Consider the following 24,069-nt stretch of genomic DNA (forward strand, 5'->3'; position numbering starts at 1 on the left):
CATTTAAGCACAAAATCTTTGAAGATAGAGAGTTGCCCTTTGATCTCCTGGGCACTTCCACTCAAAGACAGTCTTTGCCTGTATAGTAAAAACAGTCCTACTCACCTTTAGGAATTCAGATTAGTTACCCCAAAAAAGTAGCATAGAGAAGGGATTCTCCTCATACAGAAATAAGCATCCTTTCTAAGAGAAAACACACCCTGAATATAAAAGAGGAATTGTCGCAATTTTTGGTTGGTTATTGTTTTGTACTTTTAAAACATTAATACCTTTCTTACTTTTTTTAATTCAACTTGTTGGTTGAGGTAATTATAAGATTATCAGACTAAATTGGAGATAAGGAGAATAGAGAAAGAGAAATGGCAGAAAGAGAAAAGAAATAAGAATATAATTAAAAATAAATTTTCCCTAATTATTTTCTCAAAAAACTTTAAAATATGAAAAATAAGAGAGCCTAGGGTCAGAGGACACCCAGATACTCAGAAGTGTGATATTTCTCTATGTTACAGATTTCAGGAAGTCATGGGAGAAAAGCAGCCGTGCAAACATCTGAAGAGCTACTTTATTTGCTTTCCTTTCTTGCTCTACGTCTATAGTCCTCTGGAGACTAATGCTGCAACCTCCCATCTGCTTTGCTTCTAGAGCTATAACACTAAAGGACAAGTGTGCATCTAAATTAATCCTATGGAACATCAATTTCTATTTGTGAACTTCACTAGAATTTGACAATTTTTCCAGTTACTTGTTGAATATAGGAAAAAGATCTTTAGCAACTTTGCTTGAGTGAAGACTAAGAATTTAAAAAGCCAATGCTATAAAATAAACATAGTTTTAATATCACAACCAGTTATTTCTCCATAATAGCTACATAAACATATGTGTTCATTTAGTGATGACATTATAAAAAATTAAGTATCTTCAATTCTTGATTAAAAAGCAATGTAAACATTGCTTTCAAATGTGGTACAAAGGAAAAATATAGAGGTGTGTATGCTCAGTAGTGTGGTAGTAGTAGTAGTAGTAGTAGTAGTAGTTACAAAACAGTGACCACAGCTACAGATATCATGCCCTAAATAGAATCTGGTCAGAAAAATACTCAAAACCCAATATCAATCTTATATGTTAAAACTTATTAAAAGGATAATAGTTAACTAATATTTGTTAAGCATCATGGGCCATTCACTGTGCTTAACATTCATTGCAATTATAGAATTTCATTCAATCCTCTTAAGTTCCTATGAGGTAGACAGTGAAACAACAGGGGGGTGAGAGCATGAGTGGGGAGGATGGGGGTAATGTGGGGATAAGGACACTTATGTAATAACTTAATCAATAAAGAAATTTTAAAAAATAGTAAAGACAAAATGTAATATTTAAGATCTAAATATCAAAAAAAAACTTCAAAAAAATTAATAGCTAGTATCTGTGCTTTTTTTCTCAAGTTTTAGGGATGCCTGAGTCAACCCTAGTCAACTCTTCCTTTGAATAATTATTAATTCCAATGGGTTAAATCTGAAAAGTAAGAAACATCAATTGAGCTATCAGCTGTTAAACTGTTTATACATTTTTGAGGGACACCCTGAACTTCACAAAATTTATAGTAAAATAGGTTACTAGATGGAAGAAGATAAGTGAGAATCTAGCCAAGAACTATTTATTGGACCAGACACTTGATTTATTGTCCAGAGCAAGTAATAAATAATCTATATTGACGAGTAGCAACTTTTCTGAAGATTGGGGCTAATTATGAGCACCTGAGGTGACTGTGTGTCTAAATAAAGCAAACAGCTAAAGATAATGCAGCGCTGAATACTCCTCTAAGCCTGGGTTGTTCAGCATCTTATCTCATGATCTCACTGTCCCAAATATGGAATGACTGGGACATCAAAAGCAGTGCATGTTAGTCGGGGAGAATACATTGCCTCTGCTGTGATGTTGCTTTGTATGCTGTGTTCTTCCCCCCACCCCTCACCTTCCACCCCACCTCCTTCCTTAAAGCTGAACAATTTGGTGTTGGTCAAAAGATACCGTGTCTCATGAGTTTGATGATCAATCCAAACCATAGACCATTACTGCTAATATGGCAGAGAGGGTTTGTAGGAACTATTTACTATCTCTATGTTGCAGATAAGAAAATGTAGTTTTAGAGATTAAGTTATGATAAGTAGCCAAGCCCATATTGGAATTGTCTGACATCACAGAATGTGCTTTTAAATAATACTGGATATTTTGTCCATATTGCTTCTTGCTGTCTTATCATGTCCTGTTATGGGACTCTCAATTGTTGTTTAAAATGACTTCATCATATAACTGCATTTGATAGCTGATATGTAATCTAATTATATTCTCAGTGGATGAAATTCATCACTATACTGTGGGAAATCTGATATTAAGAACATCTACCCCTCAGGTCCCTCTGATTTATTCCCTTTACCATTCAAACTATCAGTAAAATTGCATACTTTTCTTTGAATTTCTCCCCAAGAACACAGAGAGAATAATAACTTTTTTTCTGAATTTATTTACATTTTTATCTATAACTATTTTGTTGATTTCTTCCAAAATGCAGCAACACCCAAGCTTATTATTTTTGTTTCTTATTTTTATAACATGAGGTAATCAACATTTTATTATAAAATAGGTTTTAAGTTGGATGATTTTGCCTAACTGTAGAGTAATGTAAGTGTTCGAAGCATGGTTAAGGTAAGCTAAGCTCTAATGTTTGGTAAGCTCAGTGTATTAAATGCATTTTCAACTTACAATATTTTCAACTTAACCCCATCATAAGTTGGGGAGCATTTGTAATTTCAAAATATTAATGTTGACATTATTTATCTGCCCAAATACTCTTGATATGACTGTTCTCACCCATGTTATTATAGACTACAACTACCTTAAAGGTAGGGGCTGTGTCTGCCAATATCTTCCATTGTGTGCTCAGGTATCATAGTTGTTTAACAATGATAAATATTATAAGACATCATTAATGCACATATGTGGTATGCAGAGCTTTTTTACATAAATAAATAGACACCTACTGAATTCAACTTAGATTACCATTTTTATAGTAATAAAAAGTCCAGATAAAAAGCTAAACTTTATGAACCTAGATTTATGTTAGAGAATGCACGAAAGAGAAATTTCATCTAAGTTGCAATTTTGTATTAGCCTTAGGTGTAGAAAACTGTATTCCCTTTTGCTATTACTTTTAAAGAAGGGGTAAATTTTACTACAAAACCTACACAAACTTAATCATGAAAAGAAAAGGAGTTAGTTTATCTTCTAACCTAAGCTTAAAATAAAAATAACTAAATGACCTGACTCTGCTTTTTATAAAATCGTAGAGGAAAATATCCACTTTTCTTTTTTGTGGGGCAATTTATAACTGGTCATTGCATTTTATTATGTTAAGCTTTTAGAGTTCACTTGCTCTCCAAAGTCCAGAAGCACAGTTAACACTTTAACATCTCAATGGATCACACTGGGTTCCTAGCTATATATATAAAAGCCTAAGCGACTGCTACGACCAGTTGACTGAATGACTGGTCGACCGGTCACTATGATGCATACTGACCACCAGGGGGAAGATGCTCAATGCAGGAGCTGCCCCTGGTGGTCAGTGTGCTCCCATAGCCAACCTCCTGGCCCCGATCACCCTTATCAGGACTGAGCGAGATGGGCCCCAAACAACCCCGATTGCCGGCCAGGCCAAGAGACCCCACAAATTAATGCACAGGGTCTCTAGTGAAGTATATAAACACATAGTCAAGGATAACAGGATACTTTACGGAGACACTTACAAATACAGAAAATTTTCAAGGATATATTAAGGAGGATAAAGATTTTTTCCTAACAAAAATTACTATTTTTATTCTAAAAAATAAGGCAATACAGACTCATTAATGATACATACTGTATTCACTAGCTTATCCAAGAATTCTTTTAGCTTACTTAAAATTCTACTATCTTCCCCTAGTTTATTGCACCATTGTTCTTTCTATATATCTAACTGAAGATTTTTATAATTTTTCCACTGTTTTATGTCTTGAACACTTCATTCAGAGACTTAGCACAAGCTATTCTTAAATAACAAAAAACTATTTATTTATTAGTGGAAAACACCAATATGCAAGAAACTTTTCTATTTTATTTAGCAATGTAAACCTCTTACACATCACAATGCCTGGCCCTGTGTACTATGCTGAATAGTGAATGAAACTTTCCTTCCCCTCATTTCTCATGCGTGAGAAGGCCTTTCTTTGAAACTTTATCACTGAAGGGCATACAAGTACTGTTGGACTCAAAGAAATGCTGTAAGCTTTGTATAATTCATGAAAAGATATTTTAAGGCGGTAGCATTAGAAAGAAAAGAATGTTTCTCCTGTAGGAAAAGAAGTCATCCCTTCTTGCACTCATGAAGTCCTTGTGGATGAAACCCATTAAAACTCTGTCACTGGCTATGATCACAAGCTATTTAGTCAACATGCCCTGGAGAAATTTTGGTCAGGAATTACAGACATCTCACCTAGATTAACGGTTTGAGACTCTTCATTAAAAAGTAAGTGTGAAGCTAAGGAAATGTCCTAACTTCACATATTAATTGTTTTCACCTTTAAAAGTAGATGATTCTATGGTTCTTGGAAATTCAATTATATATCTCAAATAGGACAATGGCTATTACAACACTTTCACTCTTGAAGATTAATTACCTCTGCCAGCTTTGCTCCTTCAGTAGAGTTTCCTGTAACAGATATTTGCTGGTGGTTCCATTGTCAGCATTTTTAAACATTGATCTTAATTATATATAATTTTTTTCATACTTCTTTTCAAACTATTGTGTTACAAGGTATTAACTGGACATTTCTATAAATCCCTGAATATTTAAGTGTGCTTCTGTAAGTCCAAGTTTTAGTCTTGTATCCTGATAAAAAAAAACATGTTTAATTTTATTATATTTTATAGTTAATTTCTTGGTTTAAAAAAACTATTCTAGACTCTCTCTCTCTCCCTCTTTATATATATATAGATAGATAGATAGATAGATAGATAGATAGATATAGATATTTCTTAATGTTGAATAGCTCCCACATAGAAAATAAATGCAAGCTCTGTGCAACCCAACATTCATTAAGTTCCTCTCCAGATCTCTATTCTTCCTAGTCTTTGACACCAGTAATATAGATTGTACTCCAAACACTAACCAACCTCTGTATCAAACTCATTACCCGGCAACACTGCACAAGCTAGAAGCAGTCCCAGAATATGTTTACTTAACCAAAATCCCTTTTTTTTTTTTAGTGGAGGTATCATGTCCCTTTCAAAGACAGTAGTATACTTTAAAATCACTAAAATTCCTGAGATATTTGTATTAAACCACATATCGATAGTCTTAATCTTAAACAAGGTGTTGTCATGTTTGGGTTTAAGAAGATAAATAGAATGCAACTGCAATAGGTTTCTTCATTATTTTTTCTAGGAATACATTTACATTGACCAAAATATATTTAGTTAATAACAATATAACTTATAAAAAAATCTTATAAATATGGCAAATAGTTAATCCATAATCACATCTCAATGAAAACAGTTGTTATGGACCTAGCCGGTTTGGTTCAGTGGATAGAGTGTTGGCCTGCAGACTGAAGGGTCCTGGACTTGATTCTGGTCAAGGGCACTTGCCCAGGTTGCAGGCTAGATGCCCAGTAGGGGGCGTGCAGGAGGCAGCCAATCAATGATTCTCTCTCATCATTTATATTTTTATCTCTCTCTCCCTCTAATATATTTATAAAAAAGAAAATAGCACATTTACTAATTTTAAAAAAAAGAGCTGTTATGTCCTAACAAGAGACCAGCACATATTCAGCATCAGAAATTATGTCCTCACAGCCTGAGGTTTGTGGTGATTACTGAAGGTTTGTGGTGATTATAAGTCACAGTGCTTACTAAGATTTTGATAATTTATATAGAGTCAAACCAAAAACACATGAGGTAAAATAAGCATTTTTAAGAGTGTGAATCTGCTTTTCTTAGAAATAGTAAAAGCTGCTTCCAATGGAGATTTATGTTGGACATAGATTAATTCAACAAATATATGCTGAGCCCACTAATGAGTCAAATTGTTCTGGGTGCCAGGAATAAAAAGGTGAACTAGGCGCATTAAGACTATGCTTATGGATCTTGTATGCTACTGTAGTGGAGGTGGGGACTAACCCGCAATAACCAATATAAACCAAAAGAAAATATCACCAATGACCAGTTCCAAAAAGACAATAGAACCCAGGTTATGAAATACTCAATGAGGAGTGGTAAAATTCTAGACTGAATAGTCAGAGAAAGGCTTCTGGGAAGACATTTACTTCAAGAAGGAGAAAAGCAGGAAGAAGGAATAATTACTTCAAAGGCCTACATCGAGAACAAATTTAGAGTATGGCTGGGGCACAGGGGCAAGGGAGAACAACATAGAAAATTATTAACTAGCCAACTCATTTTGGTTTATAGACCTCGATAAAAAAATTGGCCTTTATCCATGTTAGGAAATTATCAGTGTCATAAGCAGCAAGAGGAGAGATATGGTTGAAGACTATGAATCCAACTGTATTTTAAAAACATCACTCTTGCCCGGCTGGTGTTGCTCAGTGGTTGAGTGTCAACCTACCAGATATGAACCAGGAGGTCACAGTTCGATTCCCAGTCAGGGCACATGCTCAGGTTGTGGGCTCAATCCCCAGTGTAGGGCATGCAGGAGGCAGCTGATCAATGATTCTCTCTCATCATTGATGTTTCTATTTCTCTCTTCCTCTCCCTTCCTCTCTGAAATCAGTAAAAATATATATTTAAAAAAAAATATCAGCCGAAACCGGTTTGGCTCAGTGGATAGAGCGTCGGCCTGCAGACTGAAAGGTCCCAGGTTCGATTCCGGTCAAGGGCATGTACCTGGGTTGCGGGCATTTCCCCAGTAGGAGATGTGCAGGAGGCAGCTGATCGGTGTTTCTCTCTCATCGATGTTTCTAACTCTCTATCTCTCTCCCTTCCTCTCTGTAAAGAATCAATAAAATATATTTTTTAAAAAAAACAACAAAAAAAAAAACATCACTCTCTAAAACATAATACATTATTCAATTTCAACAGAATTAGTTACTGGATTCTTACTTTTGATCAAGAACATCATGAATGTATATGTACAGGACATATTCTAAGGGGGCTTCCTGATGCATATTCTTGTATAAACCCCTCCTCCTGAGTGTAAGCAGAACCTGTGGCCTGCTTCCAACCAAAACAAACCAGCAGAATATGGCAACGGTGATGAGATGTCACTCCAGTGATTACACTGTTCCCTATTCTGTTAAGAAAAACAATGCCTTTACATGAGTTCTTGTTATTTTATTGTTATAACTCTGCATCTAAAAGTCTAAGTATTATTTGCTTTAATAAATGCAGCACATAGTGGTAGGTGCTTGGGGAAGTACAAAGGGAAATAACATCACATTCCTCACCCAGCAAGGGCTTAAAATGCAGTTTTGGGAAAGAGGTATACATCTGAAACCACAAAACCACTGAATAACAACAACAACAAAAAAGACAGTACAGCATTAAGTGGCAAAATGAAGGCAACATGAGTTCACAGAAGAGGCTGATTAATATAGACTGGATTATTCTAATAAAATTCCACTGACAGTGTGGTTACCTAGGGACTGGCTCCATTCTTTGTGTCCCATAATAATTTCTTAGTCCTAAAATAGCTCTTGCACTTAGGTTAGTCCTTTCTGCAAGTATGTCTGCTTTCTCATATATTGTGAGCCCTTCAAGATCAGACACTATGTATTACTCATTTCTGCATCAACAGTGTACAACATACATCACTATACACAGAATACGTTCATTTGTATTTTTGAAACTGAGTCAGTAGATGGGATATTAATATAAAGTAGGTTATATCATGAAAAGGACAGAGAAATGAATGAGTGTCATGTTTATAGGAGACAGGGTTGGCTAGAAGGAGGAAATATTAGCAGGTTGCAGGAAACAAAAACCCAACTGAAACTTAAGCAAAAAGAGACAATGCACTGGAAGACCTTCCAGAAATGGAGGAAGAATTAAATAACCAAGCCTTGGAAATACACAAAGTAACATAGTTTCAGGAATCACAGCAAGTGAAATCAAGAACTCTCCAGTTTTTTCTGTTCCTCTTCTCAACTTCTCTCTGTCTACTGATTTAAGTAATTTTTAATGAAGGCCAGTTTTTTCTGTCTAGTTGGGGAGAAATGGCCATGCTCTAGGCTCATCTTCATATCCTCACCACCAGAGTTTGGCATAGAGTTTTTTTAATTAGACCTAGCTCCAAAAATATCCAGTGGATCTAGTCCCAAGTCCCACATGCTTCACATGCCAATCCCCTGGACCATGCAGGGGCATGAGAAATTCAGTTTTATGGGGATAATGCCTGACCTAATATTGGAGGTCTAAAAACTAGTCAGATAGGCATTGAAAGTTTTTCAATAGGAAAGTCACATATATAAGTTAATGTTTTAGAAGAATCACGAGAACATAGTTTGCAAGATGACAGCAAAGAAATTCTTCAGTTTTCTGTGATAAGGTACTGTATTTGAAAATATTTCTCTACTGGAGACCCAGTGCACAAAGTCGTGCATGGGGGAGGGGGGGTCCCTTAGCCCAGCCTGCACCCTCTCGCAATCTGGGACCCCTCGGGGGGATGTCCGACTGCCTGTTTAGGCCCGATTCCACATGTTGTCTGGCCTAATTAGCATAATATGCTTTTATTATTATAGATTATATTGCCATTTCCATTTTCACATGCTTATTAAGTTTCTAAATCTTTTTCCCCCCTCCAGATACACTTTCTAATCCATTTCCCACATCACAACCAGAGGAGCCTTTCTAAAATCTTTCCATTGTTGCCCTAGCTGGTTTGGTTCAGGGGATAGAGCATCAGCCTGTGGACGAAGGGTCCAGGGTTCAATTCTGGTCAAGGGCACATGCCTGGGGTGCATGTTTGATTCCCAGTAGGGGGCATGCAGGAGGCAGCCGATCAATGATTCTCTCTTATCACTGATGCTTCTACCTCCCTCTCCTTTTATTTATTTTAAATAAATAAAATAAAATCTTTCCATTGCTTTTTCTCCCTCAATTGCCTTTTGTAGGCTGAACAATAAATTTCTTTACCTTAGCATATAAATCCCTCCACAATATGTCCCTGCTCAATATTGTAACTTCACCCCTCATTATTCTCTTACATTTCTTGCCATACATAGTTATTTTTAATATTTAGCATGTGAAACATTCCTTCACACCTCCAGACTTTTGCACAATCTGATCTCTCTGTCTGCAATATCCTGGACCCACCTACAATTCTTATCTCTATTCTTATAGGCCCACAAACCCTCCCAAAACAGATGAAATCCAATTGGCCCATCCAGCTTCCACTGAAGTATTATCTCCCTTGTGCAGCTCCCTCTGACTCCCTAGTCTGATGAAAACAGTCCTAAGCTTCATACATCTTGGTAGCTTCAGAGACACCTTATCTCCTTATCTGTCTATGCTTCTAGATGGTAAGCTCCTTGAGAGTAGAAACTATTTATTTTATGAGTAACAGTCAGCTTAAAAAGTATGTAAATCACTGTGGGTCCTATATTTGCATAGGCATACATTTTATTCAGACCCCCATCTGCGTGTGAGGACATTTTGCTTTGCCAGAAACTTCAATCTATTTCTAACCACCAAAACCCTTGTATAAATTCTGAATAGCTGTCAACAATAGAAATAAATGGTAAAGCAAAACCTCTCTTTATCTCTCTTTGTTTAATATTTGGCCCTCCCCCAACTCCATTAAAATGAGAGCAATCACATCTTAGGTTGGTAAGGGGAAATAAAGGTATCAACAACTAAGTTTAAGTTATTTTTAACAAAGCTGAATACTGTATGAGTTTGACCAAGGTTTAATTGGATCATATCAGGCATTATAATTCATCATAAATTAATGTTTTGCCTTTTAATGTTTTTATCCTGTCATCTAGCAGCAGTTCTAATTGTATGTTAGCCTCTCGTTATTACTTTTATAATAAAACCCCCGCAAAAGGGTTTTCCATATAAGATTTGGCATCATAGCTAATATACTGCAGCATATATCTTTACTCACTTCTATAGTAGATAGATTTTTATACTATCTTTAAGTAAGTTTTCCATAAAGTGATAATTAAGGTAATTTGAATATCTATAATTTAATACCTCGTTACTTAATATATATATGAAATGAAAAATTGGTTAATAGTGTGATATTTTTTACAGTAGTTTAGTACTTCATATGCTCTTATTCCAACTGTGCTTAATCAGTACATTGCAAAAAAATGAACACTATAATTATCTCAGTGAAAGAGACTCTAAAAACTAATGTTAAAGTAAACATAATGTCTTAGTCATTTAAAAGGCACTTTCTTTTACTATACTCCTTTCCTAACATGTCATAGCCATTGTACCTCTATATTTATTTAGCATTAGTAATCATTTTAAAGCATAATAATTTCACATTTTTATAAATCAAAGGAGTTAGACAATATCACACATCAAATTATCTTATCCTTAGTGAGATAAAAAAAAAGGCACTAGAAAGAGTATTTATTGAGTATTTACTCTATAAAAGACTTTAGACTGCACGCTCTGAGTATAAACACCAGATTTTTATTATATTGCTTTAATTGTTCCCACTCTCAATGCTCTACTAGTAAAACGTATTTAAATGGCCCCAACATCTACATCTTTTTTGCTTGCTGGCATCATCTTGCTTTTAATGTCCTTCCTATCTAGCTCAGATCCCACTGCCTCTTGTTTCAAACACTCTCATTAGTATCTGCCCATGACATCTTTTCTGGCTTTTCCTCCCACCCATCTGCTAAAATCCACAGTATCCACCATCTGTGAGCTTGATTCTAGGTTGCTAAGGTATGCTTAAAAAATAACCAACAATAGTGAAACAGATTAAAACTTTCCAATTTCCCTGATCCCTGATTTCAGTAATGCCTAACAAATTTCTGCATCACAAGTAAAAAAAGAAAATTGGGGGTATGGAGAGGTATAGGAAAAGAAAGAAAACTAAGCCCCTATGAAGTTATCAGATTGTCAAATCTTAGAAAATTAAATTAATTTTATCATGAAAAGCTGATATGCTTACTGAAGCTGTACAAATCAAGTGGCAAGTTAATGATAAGTACAGATGAACTTTGTGATGACTCACTCTGTTTGAAGTGGCAACCTCTGTTCTTGAGCAACACTCAACGTATTTGATTGGTATAAATTGAATGTGGTTTTTCTTTATGAGTCCAATCCTCCAAAAAACAAATCTATGATTCCTCTTGCTGCTTTTTAACCCAAGGACTTCTAATGTTATTATTCTGGCCCTAAACATTCATACTATGGTTGAAGATATGAATCTGCCATTTTCTTCTCATAAATCACAAATTTTTTCATTCACCATAGCTTTAACTGTAAAGCAGTGATAAGATTCAACTCATTTGTCAGTTACTTGTGCACTAATTTTAAGTACCCCTATGTGAAAAATTTGGATTTTTAAAAATTTACCCCTTGGAACTCATACAACTTAACAAAACGAAGATAAACAATCCAATCAAAAAATGGGCACAGGACCTAAATAGACACCTTTAGAAAGAGGACATACAGAAGGCCAAGAGACATATGAAAATATGCTCAAAGTCACTAATTATCTGAGAGATGCAAATCAAAACAACACTGAGGTACCATCTCACACCTGTCAGAATGGCTATCATCAACAAATCAACAAATGACAAGTGCTGGTGAGGATGTGGAGAAAAAGGAACCCTCCTGCACTGCTGGTGGGAATGCAGACTGGTGCAGCCACTGTGGAAAAAAGTATGGAGTTTCCTTAAAAAGTTAAAAATGGAATGTCCATTTGACCCGGTAATCCCACTTCTAGAAATATATCCAAAGAAATCAGAAACACCAATCAGAAAGGACATATGCATCCCTATATTCATAGCAGCACAATTTACAATAGCTAAGATTTGGAAACAGCCTAAGTGCCCATTAGCAGATGAGTGGATTAGAAAACTGTGATACATCTACACAATGAACACTATGCTTCTACAAAAAAAAAGAAGGAATCTTTACCATTTGCAACATGCTGGAACTGGAAAGCATTATGCTAAGCGAAATAAGCCAGTCAGAGAAAGATAGATATATCACACAATCTCACTCATTTGTGGAATATAATGAACAACATAAATGATGAACAAAAATAGATCCAGAGACAGGGAAACACCTAACAGTCAAACCTAAGAGGTAAGGGAGGTAATGGGGGAATGTAAGAGATCAACCAAAGGACTTGTATGCATGCATATTAGCATAACCAATGGAAAGGGACACTAGGGCGGTGGGGGCTTGTCTTGGGGGTGGGAGTGGCTGGGTAGGGGTCAATGGGGGGAAAAAGGAGACATAAGTAATATTTTAAACAATAACAACAACAACAAATTTACTCCTTAGGTAGGTGGGGGGAGGGGTAGTAACCAAAGAATTTGTATGTATATATGCATAACCCATGGACACAGGCAATAGTGTGGTGAAGGCCTGGGGGTGGGAGAGGCAGGACAGAGTGGAGGGGGTCAATGGGGATAGAAAAAGGGGACATCTGTAATACTTTCAACAATAAAGATAAATTTTTTAAATAAGAAAATAGTTCTACAAAATATATGAACAAAAATAATTATCCCTTCATAATTATAATGAATTCCTAAGCTCTTTCAACAGTGTGTCTAAATATAAACTTTTAAGTACACATTGTTATCATTTAAAATAATTATTTTCTTGAAATCTATGGTTAAAAGATCTCATTCTGTTTTCAATACATATTTTAAATATTATTTTATGTGTAAACCACAACCAGAAAATAAAAGGATATATTTTTATTGGCATAGAACAAATGACTAGGATGACAACTAGTCTTCTACCTGTCATAACCAGTGAATACTTAAGGAAAATGCATAAAGAGCCAGGATTGACTACTGACTTTTCTTTCTGATTAACTTCAACTCAGATTATTTGGAAATTCAGTTCCAGCTATCTAATTCAAGGTTTAAAAGCTTAACTTAATATCTCTTCCACTGCTCATTCCTGTTGATCACTTTCCTCTTAATCATATTTTAATTCTCCCCATTTTTCATCTTTTTATATTCCCCCCTAACACACATTCAATCAGTCTTTAACACATCTTATTTCACCCACAAACATCTCTATCATCAGTCTTTTTTCCACTTCAACTTCCACAAACATGGTTTGGGTGTTCAATAATGTTAAATAGCAAAGTGTAATAACCATAAACTGATTTACTTCCCTAATTCAGTTGTTTCTAGCCTTTGAAACTTTTCAGATTCCTTTGAAAACCTAATGATAGCTTTAGATCCTCTTGCCAGAAATATCCTCCACACAGAATTCACCATACAATTTCAGATGATTAGCAGGATTACAGAAGCCAGACCGCAGGGATTAGCTTGAATATTTGCTCTTATTTCTTCCCACTTCCAATCTACCTCTACCACACTGCCACATTAATCCTCCTAATGTATTAATGAATCATATTCATTTTCTCAAAAGAGAAAATGTTCAACCCCCACTATTTGTTGAATTAAACTAAATCTTTATTCAGGACTCAAAATTCTCCAAACCACACAGCTTTAATTCTGATGTGACTCACAATTACATCACTCTCTGGAGCCTAGAGTCTAGCCCAAAGTGATATTCATCAAATTTGCTTCCATGCTGTCCTTTTTTTGGCTGATGTTCTCTGCTTAAATGCTCTCTCTACGCCAATTATAATATACCAATGCCTGAGCTCCAAACCGAGAGATTCTGAATCAGCCAGTTTAGAGTGCAGGAGAAGCATCCGGGTTTTTTTTTAACTTTCCAGGTGTCTGAGTGTATAGAAAAGTTTGAAAACCACTGATAAAATACTCTAACACCCTCATCCCTCCATTCTTTCTCCATTTTAATAATTTTACATTCAGCCCCAAGTCAGAAGATACTAGTAACATTAAGAAAATATACTATAACCAAATGAAAGTCAATACTTTCTTAAATAGAACACAAAAACACCAGCAATAAAGGAAAAGATTGTTCAATTAGACTTGATTCAAATGAGAAATTTATGTTCATCAGAAGACACACAACTGAAAGAAGACATTTATAATATATTTACCTGGCAAATACTCATGCCTATAGTATGTTTTTAAAAACTCCTGCAAATTAGTAAAAAATGGAAAGGAAATATTTTAATGTGCAAAATACTTGAGCAGGCATTTCACTAATGAGAGTACACTTATCTAAGTGACCGTGATCAAATAAAGATATACTCATAGTCTTAGTGGCCTTCAAATACAAAAAACAATAACAGAGTGCTACATAAGAAGACTGAATACATGGTCTGACCACACAAAGTGGAGGTGAGCAAGCTCAGAACTGAAATTATCTTATGCTGCTCAAAACATGTAAAACCACTTGGGAAAACTATTTGGCAGCACCTATTAAAGCTGAACATAGCTGAATGTATATGTCCTTATGACATGTTAGCAATTCTACCCTTAGGTATCATCACCAAAATGATATTTACACACACAAGACAGGTAAGTACCTCATTATTCAAAACAGCCCCCAAATAGTTAACATATCAAATTTTATTGTATAGTAATTAGACAAATTGTCAGGTTTATTAATAAAAACAGCATTGAAATCTTGTCATAATCTTAGGGGAGATTTCTCGTACATAAAAAATTTTTCCTCTTGCTGATTTCAAGATTTTGTCATTGTCTTTGACTTTTGATGGTTTAATTATAATGTGCCTCTTGGTGTTGGCCTCTTTGAGTTCATTCTACTTGAACTTCTTTAATGCTTCCTGAATTTTGGTATCCATTTTCTTCCTCAAATTTGGGAAATTTTCAACCATTATTTCTCTTTCTCTTTCTTTCTCTCTCTCTTTCTCTCTCTCTCTCTCTCTCTCTCTCTCTCTCTCTCTCTCCCTCTTCCTTCTAGAACTCCTATGATGTATATATTGGTTGCTTAATGGTGTCCCTTAAGTTCTTTAAGCTTTCTCCCTTTTATATATTCTTCCTTTATTTTTTGCTCCTCTGACTGAATAATTTCAAATAACCTGTCATTGAGCTCATTGATTTTTTTTTGTTTAATCAAATATGCTGATAAACCCCTTTACTGAATTTTTCATTTCATTTATTGTATTCTTCAGCTCCAGAATTTCTGTTTGGTTATTTTTTATACATTCTGTCTCTTTGTTGATATTCTCATTTCATTCATGCATTTTCCTGATTTTGTTTAGTTGTCTGTGTTCTCTTGTAGATCACTGACCTCTTTTAAGACAATTATCTTGAATTTTTTTTATCAGGTAATTCGTAGATCTCTGTTCCTTTAGTTTTATTTTGTTCCTTTGTTTGACCATGTTTCTTTGTGTCCCTGTGATTTTTTTGGTTTTTTGGCTGAGTTTTTGCATTTGAAAACACAGCACTTCTTCCAATTCTTATGGGTTGGCTTTGCACAGGGAAAGACTTTGACCCAGTTAACACAACTGGAGATTCTGGGGGCGTCAAAAACCTTTTTCAAGGGGAGGCAATTTCTCTGGGTTTACACATGTAATTTCCCAATTAGAGAGATTTTCCCCGTTTTCAGGAGCTCATAATCTCTTGCTCCCCCTGGTGTCTGTTTGCAATACTGCAGGTTCTGTGGTACTGCCCCAGCAAGTTGTCCAGCTCCATTTTATTCTCATTGGCTGCCAGGCATCCAAAGTATCCTGGTTCCCTGTCAGGCTCCAAGTCAAGCCAGAAAGAAACCAGTTTCTCAAGCAGCTCTCCATAAAGCTGGATGGATGCTCCACTCTTCTCCCTTCACCCCCAGAATCCATGACTTGGGTGCATTCTCCTGGTAGCACCAAGCTATACTGGCCTGGGTCTGCAGCACTGCGGGCCTCCTGGTACAAGAGCAAGCTACCCCCATTCCCGGTTACTTTCAGTGCGCACCCCTCCCCACCCCCTGCATACAGACTATGCTGGTTCCAACTATGCCCGTGTTCCAAGTCAGACCAAAGAGAAACAAGTCCCTCAGAAAATCTTACACATTGGATACATGTTCTACTCTTCTCGTTCTCCCCCAGGGAGAAGTCATGAGCTGAAATTCTTTCCAAAGGCACTGAGCTGTGCTGGTTTGGGTTTGAGGCAATGGGAGATAAAGTAAAATAGTTCGCATTCATTTCAATGCGGCTATCCCCAACTTTTCACCTGCTGGTGTACTGCATATTTCTTGACTGGTTTTAAAAGTTCTCATTCAGATATTTTGTTCCATATATTATTAAGTCAGTGTCTCTGCAGAGGAACGGGGGTTGGATCTTCCTATTCTGCCACCTTGCTCTTATTCTCATTGATTTCTGCTCTGGTATTATTTCCTTTTCCCACTTACGGTAGTTTGGTTTTATTTTACCATTCTTTTTCTTGTTTATTGTGGTGGATGGATACTGAAGTCATTCATTTTAGACCTTTCTTTTTCCTAATATAGGCATTTAGTGCTATAAATGTCCCTCATAATACTGCTTTAGTAGTATCACTCAAATTCTGCTGTGCTGCATTTTAATTTTCATTCAATTCAAAATACTGTCTAATTTCTCCTTTTTTTCTTTGGCCCATGTGTTATTTACAAGTATATTATTTAATTTCTAAATTTTGAAGGATTTTTCCAGAGAGCATTCTAACATAATTCTCTTGTGCTCAATACTTATATTGAACAACCTGAATGCCTTAAAATTTATTTAAATTTTTTATAGTCCAATGCAATCTATCTTAGTAAATATTTTGTGTGTACTTGAAAAGAATGTTTGTTTTGGGTAGAGTATTTTATAAATGACAATTAGGTCAAGTCAATTGATAGTGTTATTCAAATATTTTATTTCCTTACTCATTTTTCTTTCTCCTATTCTATTCATTGCTAGTATCCAGTTAAATTACTTGGAAACATTGTTATCTTTCTTGATCTTGTTTGCAATATTTGTTATATGGAAACAATGTAGTGTTCACTCCAGGATCAACTGATCTCTGTTATTGAGGAAATACTCTTCTCTGTACTCTGCCCAGTGTCCCATGACACTTAAGATTTTCCAGTGTGTTTGCTGGGCACTACTCCTGGCCTTGTGTGAGCACTGACCATTGTTACATCTTGGAAGGATATTTCCCCAACCCTTCATCCTCACACACATGTACTGATCATAATCACTTGAATACTCAGTGGAGGATCCTCTTAAGATTTCTGGATTCTTCTGTCTGTGTAGCTCCCTTCTCTACAGTAATTTGTTCTGTGAACTCTATCTGCCTTGGTTCACTAGTTTCTCAGTTCCAATATCCTCAACTTATTGTGTCTACTAACTCCACCTAAGTTCCTCTTATGGTTTGAAAACTCTGTCAAGGGATCTCTATCTTAATTGCCTAATGTCCAGTTTCTTGAAAACTGTTGCTACATATATTTTGTTTGTTTTTTTCCTTACGTGTGTGTGTGTGTGTGTGTGTGTGTTTGTGTGTGTGTTATATAATTTGGATTTTTTAAGTGCATATTAAAGAATTCCCTTTATTTCATTTTAATAATGGCTTACAGGAAAATAGATTATATGACTGTAGACATTAGCTTATTTATTTATGAGATTCCAATTGGATTGTCAGATAATAATAATGTCACCTGTAATAAACAATCCTAATATAAAAGTTTATCATCATAATCTTTATTTCTCTTAGTAATGTTTAGATAAGAAAAATAGTTAACATTTTCTTCTATTTTTTTTTTTCCATTTTAATGTACTAAAAAGAAAAACATTTACATGGGTTTAATATTCAACCAAAGTTGCTTGACTCAATATGAGCCTAATTAGGCCATAAAATTTTTGGTAGTAATAGAAATCTTTATGGTCCATAAATTAAAGGACACTTTTCGAGGATATAATAGAAGAAATGGAAAGATAGAACACAGCAGCATAAATGAGGCCTGAAATCAAACACAAAATTTAAAAGATACCTGGGAAATCTGTTTAATCCTGGATTTAATACTCTATTAGGAGCTTAATATATCTTTATAAAATAAAAGCAGGTTTTTACAGTTTTAATTTTTCTTCTCTAGGATAATTAGTAATTAATATGATAGGTAGTATCTAACCCACATTTTTATTATTTTCTGTCTGAATATAGTCATATTATTTCTATGAGTAAATGGAAAGAAAAATCAAGCTATAGATTTTAATTGATTTTAACACATTGTGTAGGGTACTGCAGGCAACGTCGTTCAAACCGGTGATTTCAACATTCTTCAATGTTTGCTTTTAATGTGTTTATATTATAAATAATATAGCAGAGATATTATAAACTCTAATTGGCATAATTTTATTAAATTTTAACACATTAGTTAGAAGGAAGTGTAGAGAATTGAGGGGGAGGAAAGAAGACTCCTATTCTCAAGAAAGCCCACAATTTCCACCTGCAAATAGTTCCCATATATGAAACCCCTTAAATTATATTGTAACCCTTCCCTCTTGAGTCTTGACCTTAAGTTTGAGAAATACTGGCATTGATATATGAAATACATAGATAATGCAAAAAAACTCATTTTACCAGATAGTTTCACCTTCTGCCCCCATCAATCATATTACAAAATCTGTCAACAGGAAGTAAATTGCCTGGCTCAAATTTCATACCCACTCCTTCACATGGTCACTTAGAGGAAGTGTTAATGGCCAATATAAATGCCAAAGTGAATAGGAATAGAGATATGAGACACTAGTCTAGTTAATTAGCCTCTAAATAGCAATATTAAACTATATTGCAAAGCTTGTGTCAAAAGAAAAAAATGGAGAAGCCTTCTGGATCTTGTTTTATTATGTTTTGAGGAAGATTATTATTTTCCAATATCATTGTTTCTCCTTTACCTTCTCTTTGCTTTCCTACTCTGCAGCTCTACAGTCAATCTATTCATCCAATTTTCTCTTTTTTTATTTAGTCTCACATACTACTTTGACAAAACTTAGCATGGTCAGGGACACAAATAAACTTGGAAAAAAATTTTAGGTACATAATAAATTCTAAATTATGGCATTTGTTGACTAAAAAATATATTTATTATGTGCCTACTATCTACCAGATATCATGCATTCAGATGATGGACATGGTTAATAAAATAGTTCCTTTTCAGTTTACACTCAACAACTGATAGAGAAGGAAAAATATTGTGCCAGTATTTACTAGCTACGTTGAGTTCCGCTAGGAAATGTATAATTGGGGAATTTACCTTATTCAAGTGCATTAGAAAAATGTACCTGCATAGCAATATTAGTTCTATGCTTTGAAGAACCACCAATAAGCTAAGGTAAAGATAAAGGGTAGAACATTCTTGGAAGAGAGAATAATATATACAGAAGCTGTGAGGCAGGAGAAAGCATAGGATGCTCAAATAGAAATCCATAGTGGTGAGCATGAAGAGCAAATAGTAGGGCTGTGCATAAGAGACTGGAAAGGCAACTAGAGGTTGGGTTGTTGGGATTTGGGGGCATTATTTGAAGAACCATTGGAAGCTGATGAAAGATTTTAAGAAAAATGACCTATGCAAATCTCTGTCTCCCACACTCACTGAGTTCTGGCCACCTGTGGATATTATCCAGAAATCTGTGAAAAGATGCCATTTTATGCACAGGTAAGCCCCAAGTGGAGGGGAAGCTGAGGCAGCAATGAAGAAGTCACAAATCATAGAAAGGAATGCTAGCTATCATAGGCCATGAAATCGTACTGGCTGCCCATGAAGAATAGGGACGATAGGCAGGGGTATATGGCTATGATGACTGCAGTCTAGTTGGCAGTGAACATAGAAGTGGATGGATTCAAGAGTGACTTTTTTGGTATAATTTTGTTAACTAATGTCATCCCAATAAGTTCAATAGAAAGGGAAAAAAGAGTGTGTTTTGGGAGATGGTAGAATGTATTGAATTGGGGAGTACGATGAGCGATGAGTCTAGAATTATGCTTATTTCTGGGTTAAATATATGAAATACAGTAGAGAGTTTTACTGAACTTGGGAAAACTGGAAGGCAAATTTTCAGATGGAAAAAATGTCTCTTAGGATCACAAAGGTGATTTTAAACTAGACTGCTAACTGAATATTAAATATTTGATTGTCAAACTTTTTAACTGCCCTTATTAGGAGAAATGGGTAGGTAATTTGAATGGCTTATTTCTTATTAAAACATTTCTAATTTTGTATGAACATCTAAGGAATCTAAAACAAAAATATCAGAATTACTTTCAAATCTAAATGTGTTCATTAATTTATTTCTCATGAAGGAAAAAAACCTATGATTAGAGAAAGGGCTAAACAAGTATGTCACTTCTTGCTGTATTCATAATTATAAGAGGAATTTCTAGTGGTGGAAATAATACCATCACGAAATCATAATAGCTAGAGAAAAAGAATACCTTACTTACTATAGAGGGCAAAAGAGAGTGGTATAATATTTTTCAAGTGTAAAAAACTGTCAACCTACAGTCCTAAATATAATGAAAATATCCTTCCATGTAAAAGGGAATTCAAGATGTCATCAGATGAAGGAAAACTAAGAAAATTTGTTGTTCAAGAACACAGTAGGCAAAATTATGGGTAAATAAAATAGACTTTCCTTTCTTGAGTTTTAAAATTCTGATAGGTAGTTAAAGCAAAAATTCTAAGATTGGTTGATGTGGTTTTAAATATATGTAGATGAAATATTTTTTAAAATTATAAATGGGGGATAAAATAAAAGAGGAGACAATGTTTCTATATTTCACTCAATACTGAAGAGATGATACCAATAGACTGTGCTATATATTAATACAAACTAGACATGCATATATATACATATATATAATAGAACAACTACTAAAAAAGTCATGAAGAAAGATATACTCCTAAACAATACATATAAATCTAAATGATAGTTTAAAAATATAAATAAAACATCAAAATTTGAAGAAGATAGCTAAAGCAGTGGCCAAGAGGAAAATTTCTAGCACTAAATGTGTGTGCGTGTGTGTGTGTGTGTGTGTGTGTGCGCGCGTGTGTAATTTCTTCAAGCCACTTACCATATTTTTTCCTTTAAGCAGAGATTATAATTCCTTTCAGGAAAAAAATCACAAGTTCAGAAAAGCAAGCGTGAGTTCTCTGTACTGATGTTTTCCTACAAAGCACAAAAAAGTGAGATGGTTGGTAACTATCCAATCACTGTTGATAAATCTGTTATCACTTCTGTGTCTCTAGTACATTATTACAAAGTATATACACATTGATTCAAAAGTTAAAAAACCTTAGAGTGTGGCCCAGTAGTATTTAGTGTCAGTCTGCTCTTTGGGCGGATTGGAAAGTGAGCAAAATTAGTATCAACCTGCAACATCCTTGCCCAAATACAGTGCAAATCTGTGGAGGATTATTTCCTGTTTATTTTGAGGAGGTAGGTCTCAAATGCATAGTTCTGACAATTGAGTTAACTTCCTTTTTTAAGATCCTGGGACAGAATCAGAAGTAGAAACAATGAGGAAAGAATGACTTATAATTTAAAAAGCAGGACTTGGTATTCAATCCCTTTTTCTTCATAGAATGCAAGATAAAGTGCAAAAAAAAAGAAAAGAAAACAACTCCAGAGTAAATGCAGTAAAATATTAGAATTAATTACATCAGGCAAATGTTATGCAAATTGAGATCATTTGTATTTAGAGACTATAATTATTCCCTTAATTATAGCAAATTCTACTACATAACGAATGAGTAAAATAAACTATTGGTCTTGGTGGAATTCATTCAATCAATAACACTTGTTGGTATTATGCTTGCTATTTTTTAAAAGCCTTCTTAGAAACAATCAACCCTACAGATTATATTTACATCTTTAGTTCAGGTTACTACGATGAAGGAATTCAAGAAAGGTCAACACTGACTTTATATGCAACTTATTCTGTAAAGAAATTAAACATTAGTCATGCATTAGTTTATAAGGCATACACTCTATAACTCTGATATGAAAGTGATTTGCATATATCTAGAATCATCCAAAGTTGTATTCTTTATTCTTCAAAACATTTGAAAAATGAGACCAATGAATTTGAATTTGCTGTGTAAAGTATTTTGGTGTCTCTAAACTTTATTATCTTTAGATACTTCACAACTGAAAATCGCTAAAATTAAAATATTGTAGGGTAATTTGTCATTTCATGCTACTGTATAGGAGTAATTTTTTAATGAATAGACTTAGCCTAAAATTTTCATCCATTTCTACTTAGACACAAATCTAAGTGACCTTTTAAATTTTTCAACCCATAATTTTGGGTGAAAATGGCAAAATAGCCAAGTGGTTCAAAAAATGTAGGAGTAAAGTGCTGAGAAAAATGCATACCATGAAAAAAAAAATGGGTTTTACAGGTTTAAGAGGCTGGTGCACTCTTCCCTCACTAGGATGTGACGACTACCTGGTCAGGGAATCTTCACCTGTTTCATTTGCTCCTGAATCCCAAGATCCAAGATAGAACTACAAAATGCATGCTTTAATTTCTATGTCATGACTAAAATCTAAAAATCAAATGAAGTAAACATTGATTTAAAAAAAGTTAAATAAGTTTTTAAGAAAGGCTTCCAATTCTACTTCTTTTGTGAAAACAAACTGTGTTAGATTTAAAATAATTATTATTAGGGAAAATGACAAAAGAGCATGATATATTATAATTTCATATGGATTACTTGTAATATTCTTTGATCATAGTAATAATTAGATCACCTCTTAAGTCAAACTAACTGGTTTCTAATCCCAGATCTGATAACTTGTGTGAGCTTGGGCAAGTCACTTAACCTTTCTGTGCCTCCTTTTCCTCATCTCTATTTTGTAGATTATAGTAGTATCTACCTCATAGTGTTATGACAAGTGAGAAATAAAAACTGCTATTTAATGTTAGCTAGTAATAGTAGTAGTAGTACCAGTAGCAGCAGGAGTGTATCTTAACAAGGGTACTGAGTTATTGATGGACACCTCTAATCAAGGCAAAAATGCACCCAGAAAAAATTTTGCTATACAGATGAAACATATACATAATAGTAATTCATTGAATTTCTAATGGCTTGATAGTTATAAACATTAATAATTTGTCTCTAAACAGTACTATAAGGGTATATTCAGGACATAAAGTAGACTCAGAGACTGGGATTACCTTTTTAAACTCATGCCTATAGCTAAAATCACATGTATATTATCTTAACCACAGGTGATTTATTTAACATGAATTTAAATATAAATTGATATCTAATATTGCTCATAATTATGTATCTTAATTTTGATGTTACAGTTAAGTTCTGTGATAAATATTTGTTCCTTACTGCTTTTAGAGTTTCTCTTCTAGATTATTGCTATGATCATACTATTAATTTCTCCTTGAGTCTATGTTTTGTCATGTTGAATCATATAAAAGGGATAAAAAAATAAATGTTCAATAATGTACAGGAATCTGAATAAATTTAATTAAAAATAAGTTAAATAACAATTTGGTTAGTCTGTATGAGGTGGTAAACCTGAGGACATAAATTTCAATTATATAATCTGAATTCAATATTTCAGCACAAATGTTTTAAAATATGATTTTAAATGTGAAGCTTTTTATACATGTTATGAGTTGAATTGTGTATCCCCAAAAAAGATATGTTAAAATCCTAACCCTCAGTACCTCCAAATGTAAACTTATTTGGAAATAAGGTCTTTACAAGGTAATCAAGTTTAAATGAGGTCATTATACTGGCCTTAATCCACTATGACTAGTATCCTTATAAAAAGGGAAAATTTGGACACAGAGACAGACACAAATAGAGGGAAGGTGATCCAAAGACACACAGGAAGAATGTCAAATGAAGATTGGAGTGATACATCTATAAGCCAAGGAATGCCTGAGACCATAAGAATTGGGCCTCAGAACAAAGGCAGGGAAATTCCCCTCCCTAGAC

General features: G+C 34.5%; 1 long non-coding RNA gene across 1 annotated transcript in view; it reads right to left on the reverse strand.

Moving 5' to 3' along the window:
• The window catches only part of LOC139016966 (uncharacterized), a 54,131-nt gene extending 32,875 nt beyond the window's left edge, over window positions 1-21,256 (reverse strand). Inside the window, exon 1 of the long non-coding RNA XR_011472744.1 lies at window positions 21,177-21,256. This is a non-coding gene — a long non-coding RNA (uncharacterized lncRNA). The remainder of the gene's footprint in view (window positions 1-21,176) is intronic.
• Between the last annotated feature and the right edge of the window lie 2,813 nt (window positions 21,257-24,069).

Source organism: Myotis yumanensis, unplaced genomic scaffold, assembly GCF_028538775.1.
Source record: "Myotis yumanensis isolate MYYU_CA2020_CCGP unplaced genomic scaffold, mMyoYum1.0.hap1 SCAF_9, whole genome shotgun sequence".
Lineage (NCBI taxonomy): Eukaryota > Metazoa > Chordata > Mammalia > Chiroptera > Vespertilionidae > Myotis > Myotis yumanensis.